The sequence below is a fragment of the Triticum urartu genome, chromosome 5A (genome assembly GCF_056163025.1).
Source record: "Triticum urartu cultivar PI428250 chromosome 5A, HENAU_Tu73, whole genome shotgun sequence".
Taxonomy (NCBI): domain Eukaryota; kingdom Viridiplantae; phylum Streptophyta; class Magnoliopsida; order Poales; family Poaceae; genus Triticum; species Triticum urartu.
Window position 1 is genome coordinate 590,554,953 of NC_141877.1, and position 14,020 is coordinate 590,568,972.

Below are 14,020 nucleotides of genomic sequence, written 5' to 3' on the forward strand. Positions count from 1 at the left end.
CTTCCTCCGACCTCTCCGCCACGCTCGCTTCTGCTCTCGTCGCCGGAGCCTCGCTCGAACTCAATCCGCCGCCATGGGGAAAGAGAAGACGATGGCGCTGGAGCGCACGAAGAAGGCGACCGCGAAGGCGAAGGGAAAGCAGACCAGCCATGGCGGATCCTCGTCGAGATCCGGCCTACCGCCGGGCTGGATCCAGGGCGACTGGATCCGCTCGACGATCAGCCAGGACGACCTCGACGACCTGGTGGAGGGGGGACTGATCCCCCACAAATCGGTGCGGCTCCCGGGGAACGAGACCGAGCTGCAGCCAAGGGAGGGTGAGTGCGTTCTCCTCGCCACCCACGTCGATCGCGGATTTTCTCTGCCTCCCCATCCTTTCTTTCGGGGCTTTTTGAACTTCTTTGGGGCTCAGCTCCATCACTTCACTCCAAACACCATAGTCTATCTGGCTGCTTTTGTGTCAATGTGTGAAAAATTCTTGGGCTGTCGACCGCATTGAGGCCTCTTCAAACACATCTTCACCTGCCGCTCCCAGTCGGTCAAAAAGGCCAATCCGAGTGATGAGAAGACGCACGTGATCCAGATGTGCGGGGGTCTGGGGATCCAGATGAGGAACAAGAGCACCTTCCCAGCAATGATCCTTCTCGACTCGGTCCGAGGCTGGCAGTCGACTTGGTTTTACTGTAAGGACCAGCCAACTCTGGGCCAGTCGACTGGACTTCCTCCCTTTTCCCTAGCTCGGGTGGAGAAGCCCTCCTCCTTGAAGGTGGTCCCAGAAGAGAAGGCGCAGGTCAAGGTGTTGGTCGAGCGGCTCGTCCAACTTGTCCGCGACGGGGTGACTGGGATGGACCAGCTGGAGGTCTTTCTCAGTCGACGCATCCAACCGCTTCAGGCCCGTGACCATCCGATGTGGATGTACTCGGGGCTTGAGGACTCCACTCGGATCCACCCGGAGGATGTCAGCGAAGACACCTTGGAGAAGTGGCTGAAGGGAATCACCAGCAACAAAGACAATCCCCGGGGTCTAGGAGGGTGATTCCATTCGACAACTCGCGCCAGCCGGAACATGTATGACTCTGCTTTGTCGAGTATCTTCTTGATTCTTTGTGTGACACCTTGTTGATGGTTGACTGAATTTCTTTTGATCATTGTCCTTTCAGGCCCTCATTGACATGTACTCGATGCCCAATGGAGTGTAGGGGCAAGATGTCGAGGAAGGAGCGAGCGGGGGCGAGAGCGGCGAGTGGCACTCGGATGCCGAGGAGGACGAGGAGAGCGACGACTCGACTGATGACGAAGAGGTCGACTCGCCTCCTCGCAGAGAGAGAAGATCCAAGCACACTCACGACCTGGCGAGCACCCCGGACCTGGTGACCGCGCCGATTGGGCAGTCTTCGAAGCGGCCCCGGATGTCTTCCCCAACACTGATTGAGAAGGCTCCAAAGCAGCTCAAGGTTGTGCCGCCTCCAGCGCCAAAAGCACCGAAAGCCACCTCCTCCAAACTGCCAAAGGCTTTGCCCAGGATCAAAGTGACCGTCCCTACCATCTCCGGGTAATCATTTGACTTGTTCTTTTCATCGATTCGAGCAACAGAACGTAACCGACTGAGTGCGGACATTTGCAGTGCTGCTACATTAGGAACCTCTTCTTATCAGTACCGAGACGAGGAGATGGAAGACGAAGTTACCTCCAACCCAGGTAAAACTCTTATGATCTTGTTCTTGATTACTTGGTCGATTGCATTCTAGTGGTTCACTTGGGGTCGACTGATCTTCCCTGCAGCTCCACCCAACATCATCGATCTCCCAGATGACGATGAAGATGTGGCTCCTAAGCCCAGGAAGAGCAAAAAGGTAGCAGCTGGCAGGATGTCTCAGCAAGGACCAACAACAACACCTCCCGTCTGTCAATCTGAAGACGCGGGCGGGGCCTCTATAACCTTCGCTGCACCCTTGTCGTGTGAGCACTCCTCCCCGTCGACTGCACCGGTGATTCCTTCAGTCGTCCAACTCCACGCCACGGAGCTCCAAGCTACCACACCTGGGTCGTCTGCCCTCTTTTTCGCCAGCTACCCCGTTCTGGACAACCAGTCGGAAGCGGCTGCGGAAGCCATCCGACAGGCTGACGCGATGATGGAGTGGATGAAGACGGTGCATGAGAATAGCCAGGCTGCTTACGACGCCAGCGCTGCTCTCCGGGCCAATGTCCAGGTAAGTAGACTTTTCGACTGACCTTGTTCTATCAGGATATGCTACCCGAAAATTTTTCTTCTATATAATCTCCTGTTGTTTGCGTCGAATCAGTGCGCCCACTGGGTGTTTTGTTGTCTTTGGTAGTTGCGTTCTTCCACTCGGTCTGGGCGAGTGGGATCTGAACCGGTGGGGGCACGCTAAGTGCACCCACTGGGTGTAGTCCCCGAGACCGCAGTCAGCTGCTGGCAGTCGACTGGGGTCTGAGTTCTACCTTCCTTTCTTTTCTTCCACTCGACCCGGGCGGACCGGTCAAATGAGATCTGAACCGGTGGGGGCACGCTAAGTGCGCCCACTGGGTGTAGTCTCTGACACTGCAGTCGACTGCTGGCAGTCGACTCGGGTCTGAACAGTTTTACAATTTTTTTTACTTGACCCGGGTGGACCGGTCGAGTTGGGTCTTAATTAGCGGGGGCACGCCAAGTGCACCCGCTGGGTGTAGCCAGCGAGATCGCAGTCGACTGTGTGCAGTCGACTGGGGTCTAAGCGAACTTCTTTAAGTTTTATCCACTCGTCTTTTGCCTTCTGCGGAAGTCTTGTACTCTCATTTCCATGTTTGCTGAACTTCAGGAGAAACAGAGGCAACTCAACCTCGACTTGGAGTTGGCCCAGCAGAATCTGAAGAAAGCTCAAGACAAAGCTGCTGGTATGGAAGGTAACTGCCTGTCGACTGTCTTTTTAAAACATTTCTTCGAGCTCTTGTCTGACCCGATTGCTTCTTTTGCAAAGAAAATGAAGTTGGCTATGGAGAAGAAGGACTCGGACCTCGCCGCTGGACAGAAGGAAGCCCAAGATAAAACTGCCCTCATAGACTAGAAGCTGGCTTCAGTCGAAGCACTGGAAGGGGAGGTGACCAAGCTGAAGTCCTGTCTCAACGAGTCTAACCGAGAGGTGAGTCGTCTGAAGAAGGACAAAATTACCCTGAACGAAAAGCTGGAGTCTGCGGTCCACAAGACGAATGACATGGAGGCTTATCTGAGAACTCTCGCCAAGAAGCTTTATCTTATGCTGGAAGGTATTTCTTTTAAACCGACTATGTTGATGCTTGCGAACGGATCCTGTCCGGTCGACTCACTAATTTTTGGTTGCAGAATTCTGCCAAGACTTTGACGAGGAAACTGGAAAGGTCGAGACAGGTCTGGACCCTATCGCTTCTCCAGTTTGCGACGAAACTGCAATGAACGTGCTCCGACTGGAGTCTCGTGTCGCCAGCGTCACAAGCTACCTCGTGCGTCTGAAGGAGGCAGTCTCACGAGTCGACACATTGCTCTGGCCAAGGGCGACGCTTCAAAATGACCTGGAATCCCTGATGGCTCGACTCAACGAGATCCCTGATCGAGTGCGGGAATGGAAGAAGTCCTCCGCCCGGTGTGGTGCTGACGTGGCGTTGTCCTTGGTGCGAGTCCACTGCAAGGAAGCTCGTGAAGACAAGTTGGCGGCGATCAAGGTCGCTAACACCAAAAGGCATGACTTCCAGTCCTTCATGGAGACTTTCATTGCTGCTGCCACTCGGATCGCGGATGGAATTGACCTGGACGAATTCGTCGAGCCTGCCAGCCCTCCTCCTGCCGAGTGAACGAACTTATGAGACTTGAATCTGCTTTAAATTTGCCTCGGAATGCCGAGTGGTTTCTGTAACCGTTAAACTCCTTCGGGCTTGATGCTCGAATACTTTTGGTTTGCTTCTTGGAACTTTAGGATTTATCCGAATTTGGTTTATTTCCGAATATGCTTGCGTTTTGCCTTCGAGTGGACTTTGTTCTCTGCTCGGAATAGTCTTTCGCTGGAGATGCAGCTCTGAGGTGGCGACTCCAGTCGACCTGCGCTTCGTTGTCATTGCGGATAGGGATGGAGTGCACATTGTACTTGTGGCGTAGTCCCGAAGGAGAAGGTTGTAGTCGACCTGCACCTCGCCGTCCTTGCGGATTGGGATGGAGTGCACATTGTACTTGTGGCGTAGCTCCGAAGGAGAAGGTTGTAGTCGACCTGCACCTCGTCGTCCTTGCGGATAGGGATGGAGCGCACGTTGTACTTGTGGCGTAGCTCCGAACTTAGGCGAGTAATAGACTGCAGCTAAGCCCCCGAGTGGGAGGGTTGCTCTCCATTCGGTAGGATTTTTCAAACTTAGGCGAGTACTGGACTGCAGCTAAGCCCCCGAGTGGGAGGATTGCTCTCCACTCGGTAGGATTTTTTCAAACTTAGGAGAGTACTGGACGACAGCTAAGTCTCCGAGTGAGAGAACTTAGGTGAGTACTGGACTGCAGCTAAGCCCCCGAGTGGGAGGATTGCTCTCCACTCGGTAGGATTTTTACAAACTTAGGCGAGTACTGGACTGCAGCTAAGTCTCCGAGTGAGAGAAGTGAGGCGAGTACTGGACTGCAACTAAGCCTCCTAGTTGGAGGATTGCTCTCCACTCGGTAGGATTTTTTCAAACTTAGGCGAGTACTGGACTGCGGCTAATTCTCCGAGTGAGAGAACTTAGGAGAGTGCCGGACTACAGCTAAGCCCCTGAGTGGGAGGATTGCTCTCCACTCGGTAGGATATTTTCAAACTTAGGCGAGTACTGGACTGCAGCTAGTTCTCCGAGTGGGAGAACTTAGGCGAGTGCCGGACTGCAGCTAAGCCCTCGAGTGGGAGGATTTCTCTCCACTCGGTAGGATTTTTTCAAACTTAGTTGAGTACTGGACTGCAGCTAAGTCTCCGAGTGGGAGAACTTAGGCGAGTGCCGGACTGCAGCTAAGCCCCCAAGTGGGAGGATTGCTCTCCACTGGGTAGGATTTTTTCAAACATAGGCGAGTACTGGACTGCAGCTAAGCCTCCGAGTGGGAGAACTTAGGCGAGTGCCGGACTGCAGCTAAGCCCCCGAGTGGGAGGATTGCTCTCCACTCGGTAGGATTTTTTCAAACTTAGGCGAGTGTTGGACTGCAACTAAGCCTCCGAGTGGGAGAACTTAGGCGAGTGCCGGACTGCAGCTAAGCCCCCGAGTGGGAGGATTGCTCTCCACTCGGTAGGATTTTTTCAAACTTAGGCGAGTACTGGACTACAGCTAAGTCTCCGAGTGGGAGAACTTAGGCGAGTGCCGGGCTGCAGCTAAGCCCCCGAGTGGGAGGATTGCTGTCCACTCGGTAGGATTTTTTTTTCAAACTTAGACGAGTACCGGACTACAGCTAAGTCTCCGAGTGAGAGAACTTAGGCGAGTACTGGACTGCAGCTAAGCCCCCGAGTGGGAGGATTGCTCTTCGCTTGGTAGGATTTTTTTCAAACTTAGGCGAGTACCAGACTGCAGCTAAGTCTCCGAGTGAGAGAACTTAGGCGAGTACTGGACTGCTGCTAAGCCCCCGAGTGGGAGGATTGCTCACCACTCGGTAGGATTTTACAAACTTAGGCGAAACGGATTCGCGGCTAAGCCCCCTGAGTGAGAGGCTTACCCATCACTCGGTAGGATTTTCTTTCGAACTTAGGCGAAACGGATTCGCGGCTAAGCCCACCCACTAGGGGATTTCAGAGGTAAATAAAAGCAACAACAATCATGCGAGAAGACTAAAAAGCTCTTGTCTTTGACGAACAAATTACAAAGGTACTTCTTATTACATTTTATTCAAATGAGTGCTTAAGTATAAAAGGGGCGGAGCAGCTCCGCGTTCCAAGCCCGTGGCTCGTCTTTCTGATGCTCAACACTGTAAAGATGGTATGCTCCATTGTGGAGAACTTTGGTGATGATCTAGGGGCCTTCCTAAGCCGGGGCGAGCTTGTGCAGTTTCTGTTGATCCACTCGAAGAACCAGGTCTCCTTCTTGAAAGGCTTGACCCCTCACGTTTCTGGCGTGGAATCGACGCAACTCTTGCTGATAGATGCTCGACCGGATCAAGGCCATCTCTCTTTCCTCTTCTAGGAGATCGACTAAATCTTGCCGGGCCTGCTCTGCTTCTTCTTCGCAGAAAAGCTCGACTCGGGGTGCGTTGTGGAGCAGGTCACTTGGCAGAACAGCTTCGGCTCCATAGACAAAAAAGAAAGGAGTTCGTCCAGTCGACCGATTGGGAGTTGTCCTCAAACCCCACAGAACTGACGGAAGTTCATCAACCCAAGCGCGTGCTGCGTGTTTGAGATCACGCATCAGTCGAGGTTTCAATCCTTTGAGAATTAGGCCATTGGCTCTTTCTGCTTGTCCGTTCGATGGGGGATGAGCGACTGAAGCATAGTCGACTCGTGTGCCTTGAGAAGCGCAGAAAGCTCTAAACTCATCAGAATCAAAGTTCAATCCGTTGTCAGTGATGATGCTGTGAGGGACTCCATATCTGAATGTCAATTCTCTGATAAAACTGACAGCGGTGCTAGCTTCAAGGTTCTTGATAGGTTTAGCTTCGATCCATTTGGTGAACTTGTCGACTGCAACGAGCACATGAGTGAAGCCGCCCCTACCAGTTCTTAGTGGTCCAACCATATCCAGTCCCCAAACAGCAAAGGGCCAAACGAGGGGAATGGTCTTCAGGGCTGACGCTGGCTTGTGAGACATGTCGGAGTAAAACGGGCAGCCTTCACATCTGTCGACTATATCTTTCGCCATTTCATTTGCTCGGGGCCAATAGAATCCGGCTCGGTATGCTTTAGCCACGATGGCCCGAGAGGACGCATGGTGACCACAGGTCCGCGAGTGGATGTCATTGAGGATCATTTGACCTTCTTCTGGCGTTATGCATTTCTGACCGACTCCAGTCACGCTTTCCCTGAACAGTTGTCCTCTGATCACAGTAAAGGCCTTGGATCGACGGACGATCTATCGAGCCTCTTCTTCGTCCTCTGGGAGTTCCTTCCTAAGGATGTACGCAATGTACGACACTGTCCAGTCGGGAGTAATGACCAGAACCTCCATGATTAGGTCGACCACGGCTGGGACCTCGACTTCAGTCGGATCTGTGGCGCTCTTAGGCTGCAGGGGCTCTTCAGTAAAAGGATCTTCCTGAACTGTCGGCGTATGAATATGCTCCAAAAACACATTGCTGGGAATGGCTTCTCTCTTGGAACCTATCTTTGTCAAGTCATCAGCTGCTTGGTTTTTCAGTCGGGGTATGTGATGGAGCTCTAACCCCTCAAACTTATTTTCCAGCTTCCTCACCGCGTTGCAGTAACCAGTCATGGCTGGGCTTCTGACGTCCCACTCCTTCATTACTTGATTGACTACCAAATCTGAGTCGCCGTAGACCATGAGGCGACGGACGCCAAGTGAGATGGCCATACGCAACCCATACAGGAGTGCTTCATATTCAGCTTCATTATTAGAAGAATCAAAGTGAATCTGGAGGACATATATGAGCTTGTCTCCTCGGGGGGATACCAGAACCACCCCAGCACCGGAACCATTCAGCATTTTTGATCCATCAAAGAACATGGTCCAGTGCTCCGGGTGAACTTGAGTCGGCAGTTGTTGTTCAATCCACTCGGCGAGGAAATCTGCTATTGCTTGGGACTTAATAGCCTTCTTTGCCTCAAACTTGATATATAAGGGAAGGAGTTCAATCACCCATTTTGCCACTCGACCAGTTGCATCTCTATTGTGCAGAATCTCTGACAATGGAGCGTCGCTGACGACTGTAACAGAGTGATCAGAGAAATAGTATGCAACCTTCTTTGTGATCATGTAAATCCCATAAACGAGCTTCTGATAGTGCGGATATCTCTGCTTTGACGGAGTCAGGACTTCAGAAATATAATAAACTGGGTGCTGAACTTTATAGGCTTTTCCCTCTTCTTCCCGCTCGACCGTAAGTACTGTACTGACGACTTGTCCAGTGGCTGCTATATAAAGCAGTAAAGGCTCTTTGCCGATTGGGGCAGCAAGCACCGACTAGGTGGAATGCAGGGCTTTTAGCTCTGCAAATGCTGCGTCAGCTTCAGGAGTCCAATCGAACTTATCTGATTTCTTCATCAGTCGGTAAAGAGGCAGTGCCTTTTCACCGAGGCAAGAAATGAATCGACTTAGGGCGGCCAAGCAACCAGTAAGCTTCTGGACATCATGCACACGCACAGGGCGTTTCATTCAGAGTATATCACCCACTTTCTCTGGGTTAGCATCATCCCTCGTTCAGAAACGAGGAAACCGAGTAATTTTCCGCCCGAAACTCCAAACGTGCACTTTGATGGATTGAGCTTGATATCATACCTTCTGAGATTGGCAAAGGTTTCAGCAAGGTCAGTCAGTAGGTCGGAACCTTTACGTGACTTGACCACAATGTCATCCATGTATGCTTCCATGTTCCGACTGATCTGAGTGAGCAGGCACTTCTGAATCATCCGCATGAATGTGGCTCCAGCGTTCTTCAAGCCGAATGGCATAGTGACATAACAGAAGCATCCGAATGGGGTGATGAAAGCTTTTTTTATCTCATCAGGTCTGTACAGACGGATCTGGTGGTACCCGGAGTAGGCGTCCAAAAAGGACAAATGCTCGCACCCCGCAGTCAAGTCAACTATCTGATCGATGTGAGGGAGAGGAAAGCGATCTTTCGGGCAGGCTCGATTGATATGTTTGAAGTCGATGCACATGCCAAGTGAGTCGTCCTTCTTTGGGACCATGACAACATTAGCTAACCACTCGGAGTGGTAAATCTCACGGATAAACTCAGCAGCCAAAAGCCGAGCCACCTCTTCACCGATTGCCTTCCTCTTCTGTACGGTGGACCATCGAAGATGTTCTTTGACTGGTTTCACTTTTGGGTCAACTCGCAAACGATGCTCAGCCAGATCCCTGGGAACACCTGGCATGTCCGAAGGTTTCCATGCAAAGATGTCCCCGTTCTCATGGAGGAACTGAGTGAGCGCTTCTTCCTATTTGGAGTCGAGCATTATTGAAATGTGAGTCGGAGCAGCATTAGGATCCGTCGGGTGGATGTGAATCGACTTTGTTTCACCAGACGCCTGGAATGTTGAATCCATGGCGGGCTTCTTGGCTCGTAACAAATCACTCGGATCTGCGTTTTTTCGATACTCTTGCAATTCTGCTACGGCCATCTGTGCATCGGCGATCTTTGAGCCCTTCTGGAAGCACTCCTCTGCCTTCTTCCAACTACCAGTGACAGTGATCACCCTTTTGGGACTAGGCATCTTCAATTTGAGGTACACGTAGCATGGTCGAGCCATAAAACGTGCATAAGCTGGCCTGCCCAGAATAGCATGATAGGCACTCTGGAAATCCACAACTCCAAATGTCAACCTTTCTTTGCGGTAATTCTTGGAGTCACCGAAAACCACGTCGAGAGCAATCTGGGCGAGTGAAGCAGCCTTCTTTCCTGGAATGACCCCATGGAAACTCATATTACTTTCACTGAGTCTGGACATCGGAATGCCCATCCCTTTCAACGTCTCTGCATACAGAATATTCAGGCCACTGCCACCATCCGTCAGAACCTTAGTCAATCGGGTGCCTTCGACTACTGGGTCGACCACCAACGCTTGCCTCCCAGGGGTGGCTATGTGCGCTGGGTGATCGGACTGGTCGAATGTAATGGCAGTCTGGGACCATTTTAAATAACTGGGTGTCACCGGAGCGACCATGTTTACTTCTCTGTTGGTGGTTTTCAATCGACTTTTACTCTCAACATCAGCAAAAATCATCAGAGTGGAATTCATGTGGGGATAACCATCATCATATTCCTCCTCGTCCTCAACCTTGTCAGTTTCTTTCTCCTTTTCCTTGGGTTGTTTCTCTCGGAATTGTTGGATCAAGAGTCGACACTGTCGAGTGGTATGCTTTGGGTAAATGAAATTACCCTTTTCATCTTTTCTGGTGTGGACGAGGCATGGCAAATCCAGCACGTCGTTTCCATCTTGATCTTTTATTTTCTTGGGGTTCCACGACCCTTTGGGCTTCCCCTTGAACTTTCCCTGAATCACGGCTAAGGCTTCACCAGGAGCTGCTGGCTCGGCTTTGCGTTTCTGCTTCCGACTAGAACTTCCTCCTCCGGCTTCATGGGCGACTGTTTTGTGCTTGCCACTCCGGAGTCGTTCTTCTTCTTCACCATTGGCATACTTGGTGGCAATCTCCATCATCCGAGTCAGAGTCATATTTCCTGTCCGACCGAATTTCAGATTCAACTCCCGATACTTGACACCTTCCTTAAAGGCACAAATTGCCTGATGATCAGACACATCCTCCACCATGTGGTGCAGGGTGATCCATCTCTGGATATAATCCCTTAAAGTTTCATTCGGTTTCTGAACACAACACTGTAATTCTGTCAAACCTTCCGGCCGTTTGCAAGTGCCCTCGAATGTTCTGACAAACACTTGGGCGAGATCTTCCCAAGTATAAATACTACTAGGTGCCAACTGATTCAGCCATGCTCTAGCCGAGCCCTCCAACATCAGAGGAAGGTGTTTCATGGCCACTTCATCATTGCCGCCACCAGGACAAAAAAAAGACACATCCGTGACATTTTGGGCCGAACGAAAAAAAATTATGTCATACATATGACACTTCTATGACGATAATTGTGACAAAACCCGGTATCATCATAGATGTGGTGGGCTCCTACTTCTATGACAAAAAATCATGACAGAAAATGGGCTTTTCGTCCTGGGCGGGCCGGAGGCGCAGCTGCATGACATTCTTTGGGCCGTCCATGACGGAAAACCCGTGGTAGAAGCGAGGGGGAGGAAAATTTCGAGGAGTTCCCGGTTACGGTGGGAGGTCGGGGGCCGAGCGATGCGCGTTTCTCTCGTACACGTACGCGCGTGTGTGTGAGGCGTTGGCTCTAACTGAACCCGAGCGAGGCGTTGGGCTCTAACTGAACCCGGGCGATTGCACTGCAGGCTACGCGTTACTGAACCCGAGCGATCGATTGATGGCTGTTAACTGAACCCGATCGAGCGATTCCTTCGCTACTACTGCTAACTGAAGCCGATCGATGGGATGAACAGTGAGCGTTGCGGGGGGGTTGGATGAACAGTGAGCGGTGGTGTTGCCTCTGGATGAACAGGGCCCCGTGGTGTGGTGGAGGGCTGGATGAACAGTAGACGGTGGAGGGGTGGATGAACAGGACCTCGTGGTGTGGAGGGCTGGATGAACAGTAGACGGTGGAGGGGTGGTTGAACAGGACCCTGTGGTGTGGAGGGCTGGATGAACAGTAAACGGTGGAGGGGTGGTTGAACAGTAGCCGTTGGAGTAGCGCGCGGTGGAGGCTGGATGAACAGGAGCCCGTGCAGGCTCGATGAACAGTAGCTCGTGGAGGCTGGAGGGGAACAATGGTGGAGATGAACAGTATCCTGTGGAGTCCCGTTTTGCAGTACGCCACACCCCTCCCGATGAACAGGACCCCCGTTTCGACCGTAGCGCTCCAACACAAGTTCGTTTCGTCCGTTTTGCGGTACGCCACACCCCTCCCGATCAACAGGACCCCCGTTTCGACCATAGGAGGTCCGTTTCCTCCGTTTTGCGGTACGCCAGACCCCTCTCGATGAGCAGGATCCCGTTTCGAACATGGCCGGTCGAACACAAGGCCGATTCCTCCGTTCTGCGGTACGCCAGGCCTCATTTCCATCGCCTGTTCCGTCCAAGCCCTCCCGATGAACACGACGCATTCTGTTGCCTCCCCATGAACACGACGCATTCCATTGCCTCCCCATGAACACAACGACGACGTTGTTTCTCTGTTCCGACCCAGCCATGTACACGAGCCCTGGCCGTACGTATGCGCGAGTAGGCGTTCGAGACCCCGCCCGTATGTACACATACGTGGCCATATTTTCTTTCTTGCACCTTAGCCGCTGTACGTACGTGTAAATGCTACGTGCGCGCCTCTACTATGACACGTTCGCGCCTCTACTACGACACGTGCGCTCCTCTATGTCGACCAGTATGTACGTACATGTTCGCGACCAGAATGACAACACTACGTACGCTTCGACCAGGTGGGTCCCGACTGTCAGGCACTTCCTTGCATGCGAAGATGTAGTTGGTGGGTCCCAGCAGACAGGGGGCGAATCATTTTTTTTTGCCCGGACACACTTCCTTGCGTGCGAAGATGTAGCTGGTGGGTCCCAGTAGTCAGGGGGAAACGTTTTTTCGCGAAATACAATGGCCCGTCCGGTGGGTCCCAGCTGTCAGGTGGAGGAATCATTATTTTCCGTGTAATAAGGAGGCACTTCCTTGCTGCGGCCATGGACCCAGCTGTCAGCCTCTCCACGTACAGTCCACGTCCGATGGAAGTCGTTCCTTGACCACATTGACCACGCCGCGCTGAGAGCACCAAGGCGGTGGACGACGGTGAGGCCTAGGAAGGGGACGACACGGAGGCAGGGAAGACTCGGCAGTTGTTTCCCACGCGGAGGGGAGTACGACTGTACGAGGGTTTACTGGTTCGTCTGCCGTCGCCGGAGAATAACAGCAGGTGTGGGTGAGTAGAGGGATGGCTAGGCCAGCAATGGGAGTACGGTCGGGCGGTGAGGCCTGCGTGGCAGCACAGCCGGCCGCGAGGAGGAGTGTCGGTGTCAAAACCGGCGAATCTCGGGTAGGGGGTCCCGAACTGTGCGTCTAAGGAGGATGGTAACAGGAGGCAGGGGACACAATGTTTTACCCAGGTTTGGGCCCTCTTGATGGAGGTAAAACCCTACGTCCTGCTTGATTTATTCTTGATGATATGAGTATTACAAGAGTTGATCTAACACGAGATCGGAGAGGCTAAACCCTAGAAGCTAGCCTATGGTATGATTGTATGTTGTCCTACGGACTAAAACCCTCCGGTTTATATAGACACCAGAGGGGGTTAGGGTTACACAAGGTCGGTTACAAAGGAGGAGATATCCATATCCGTACTGCCTAGCTTGCCTTCCACGCCAAGTAGAGTCCCATCCGGACACGAGACGAAGTCTTCAATCTTGTATCTTCATAGTCCAACAGTCCGGCAAAGGATATAGTCCGGCAAAGGATATAGTCCAGCTGTTCGAAGACCCCTAATCCCGAACTCCCTCAGTAGCCCCTGAACCAGGCTTCAATGACGATGAGTCCGGCGCGCAGTGTTGTCTTCGGCATTGCAAGGCGGGTTCCTCCTCCGGATATACCGCAGAAGAGTTCAAATAAAAGGATAGTGTCCGACCCTGCAAAACAAGTTCCACATATCTCCGCAGAGAGAATAATATTTCCACAAATCTAATCTGCTGACACGTTTTGGACACATGACATTAAGCCATGGCCCGGTGATTATTCGAACCGTTTCCTTTAACTAGCCCCGCGCATAACGTGAGGCCGTTTTTTGACACATCTTGTCAAAGCAGAGATCGTGTTCCCCTAATTAGGGATTCTCATCAATACGGTCGTGGGTAACCCAACCGTGCCTAGGACTCCTAGATTTTAGGCAAGTCCCAAACGGCCACTAGGAGGACGCTTGATATTCACCCTCTTTATAAAAGGACAAGACTTTTACTTTTTTTCCCTCCCGTGCTCAATCGAATCCTTCCCCCGCCTCGAGTTCTAACACCCAAAGCCCAGGTCAGGTGCTTCGGACCTTCAATCATGTCCGGATCTAGCCTTCAAGGCCGGTGGATGCCCTCCTCCGTTACGGAAGAGGATATCAAGAAGTTGAGGGAGGCCAGATACCTGACCGCCGAGGTTTCGCATTGGCTGCCTGCCTGAGGGCAGGTCATCCCTACTCCCAAACCCAATGAGAACATCGTGTTCGTCTCCCACTTCCTCCGAGGTCTAGGCCTCACTCTGGATCCCTTCGTTAGGGGTTTGATGTTCTATTACGGGCTAGATTTCCACGATCTAGCCCCGGACTCCT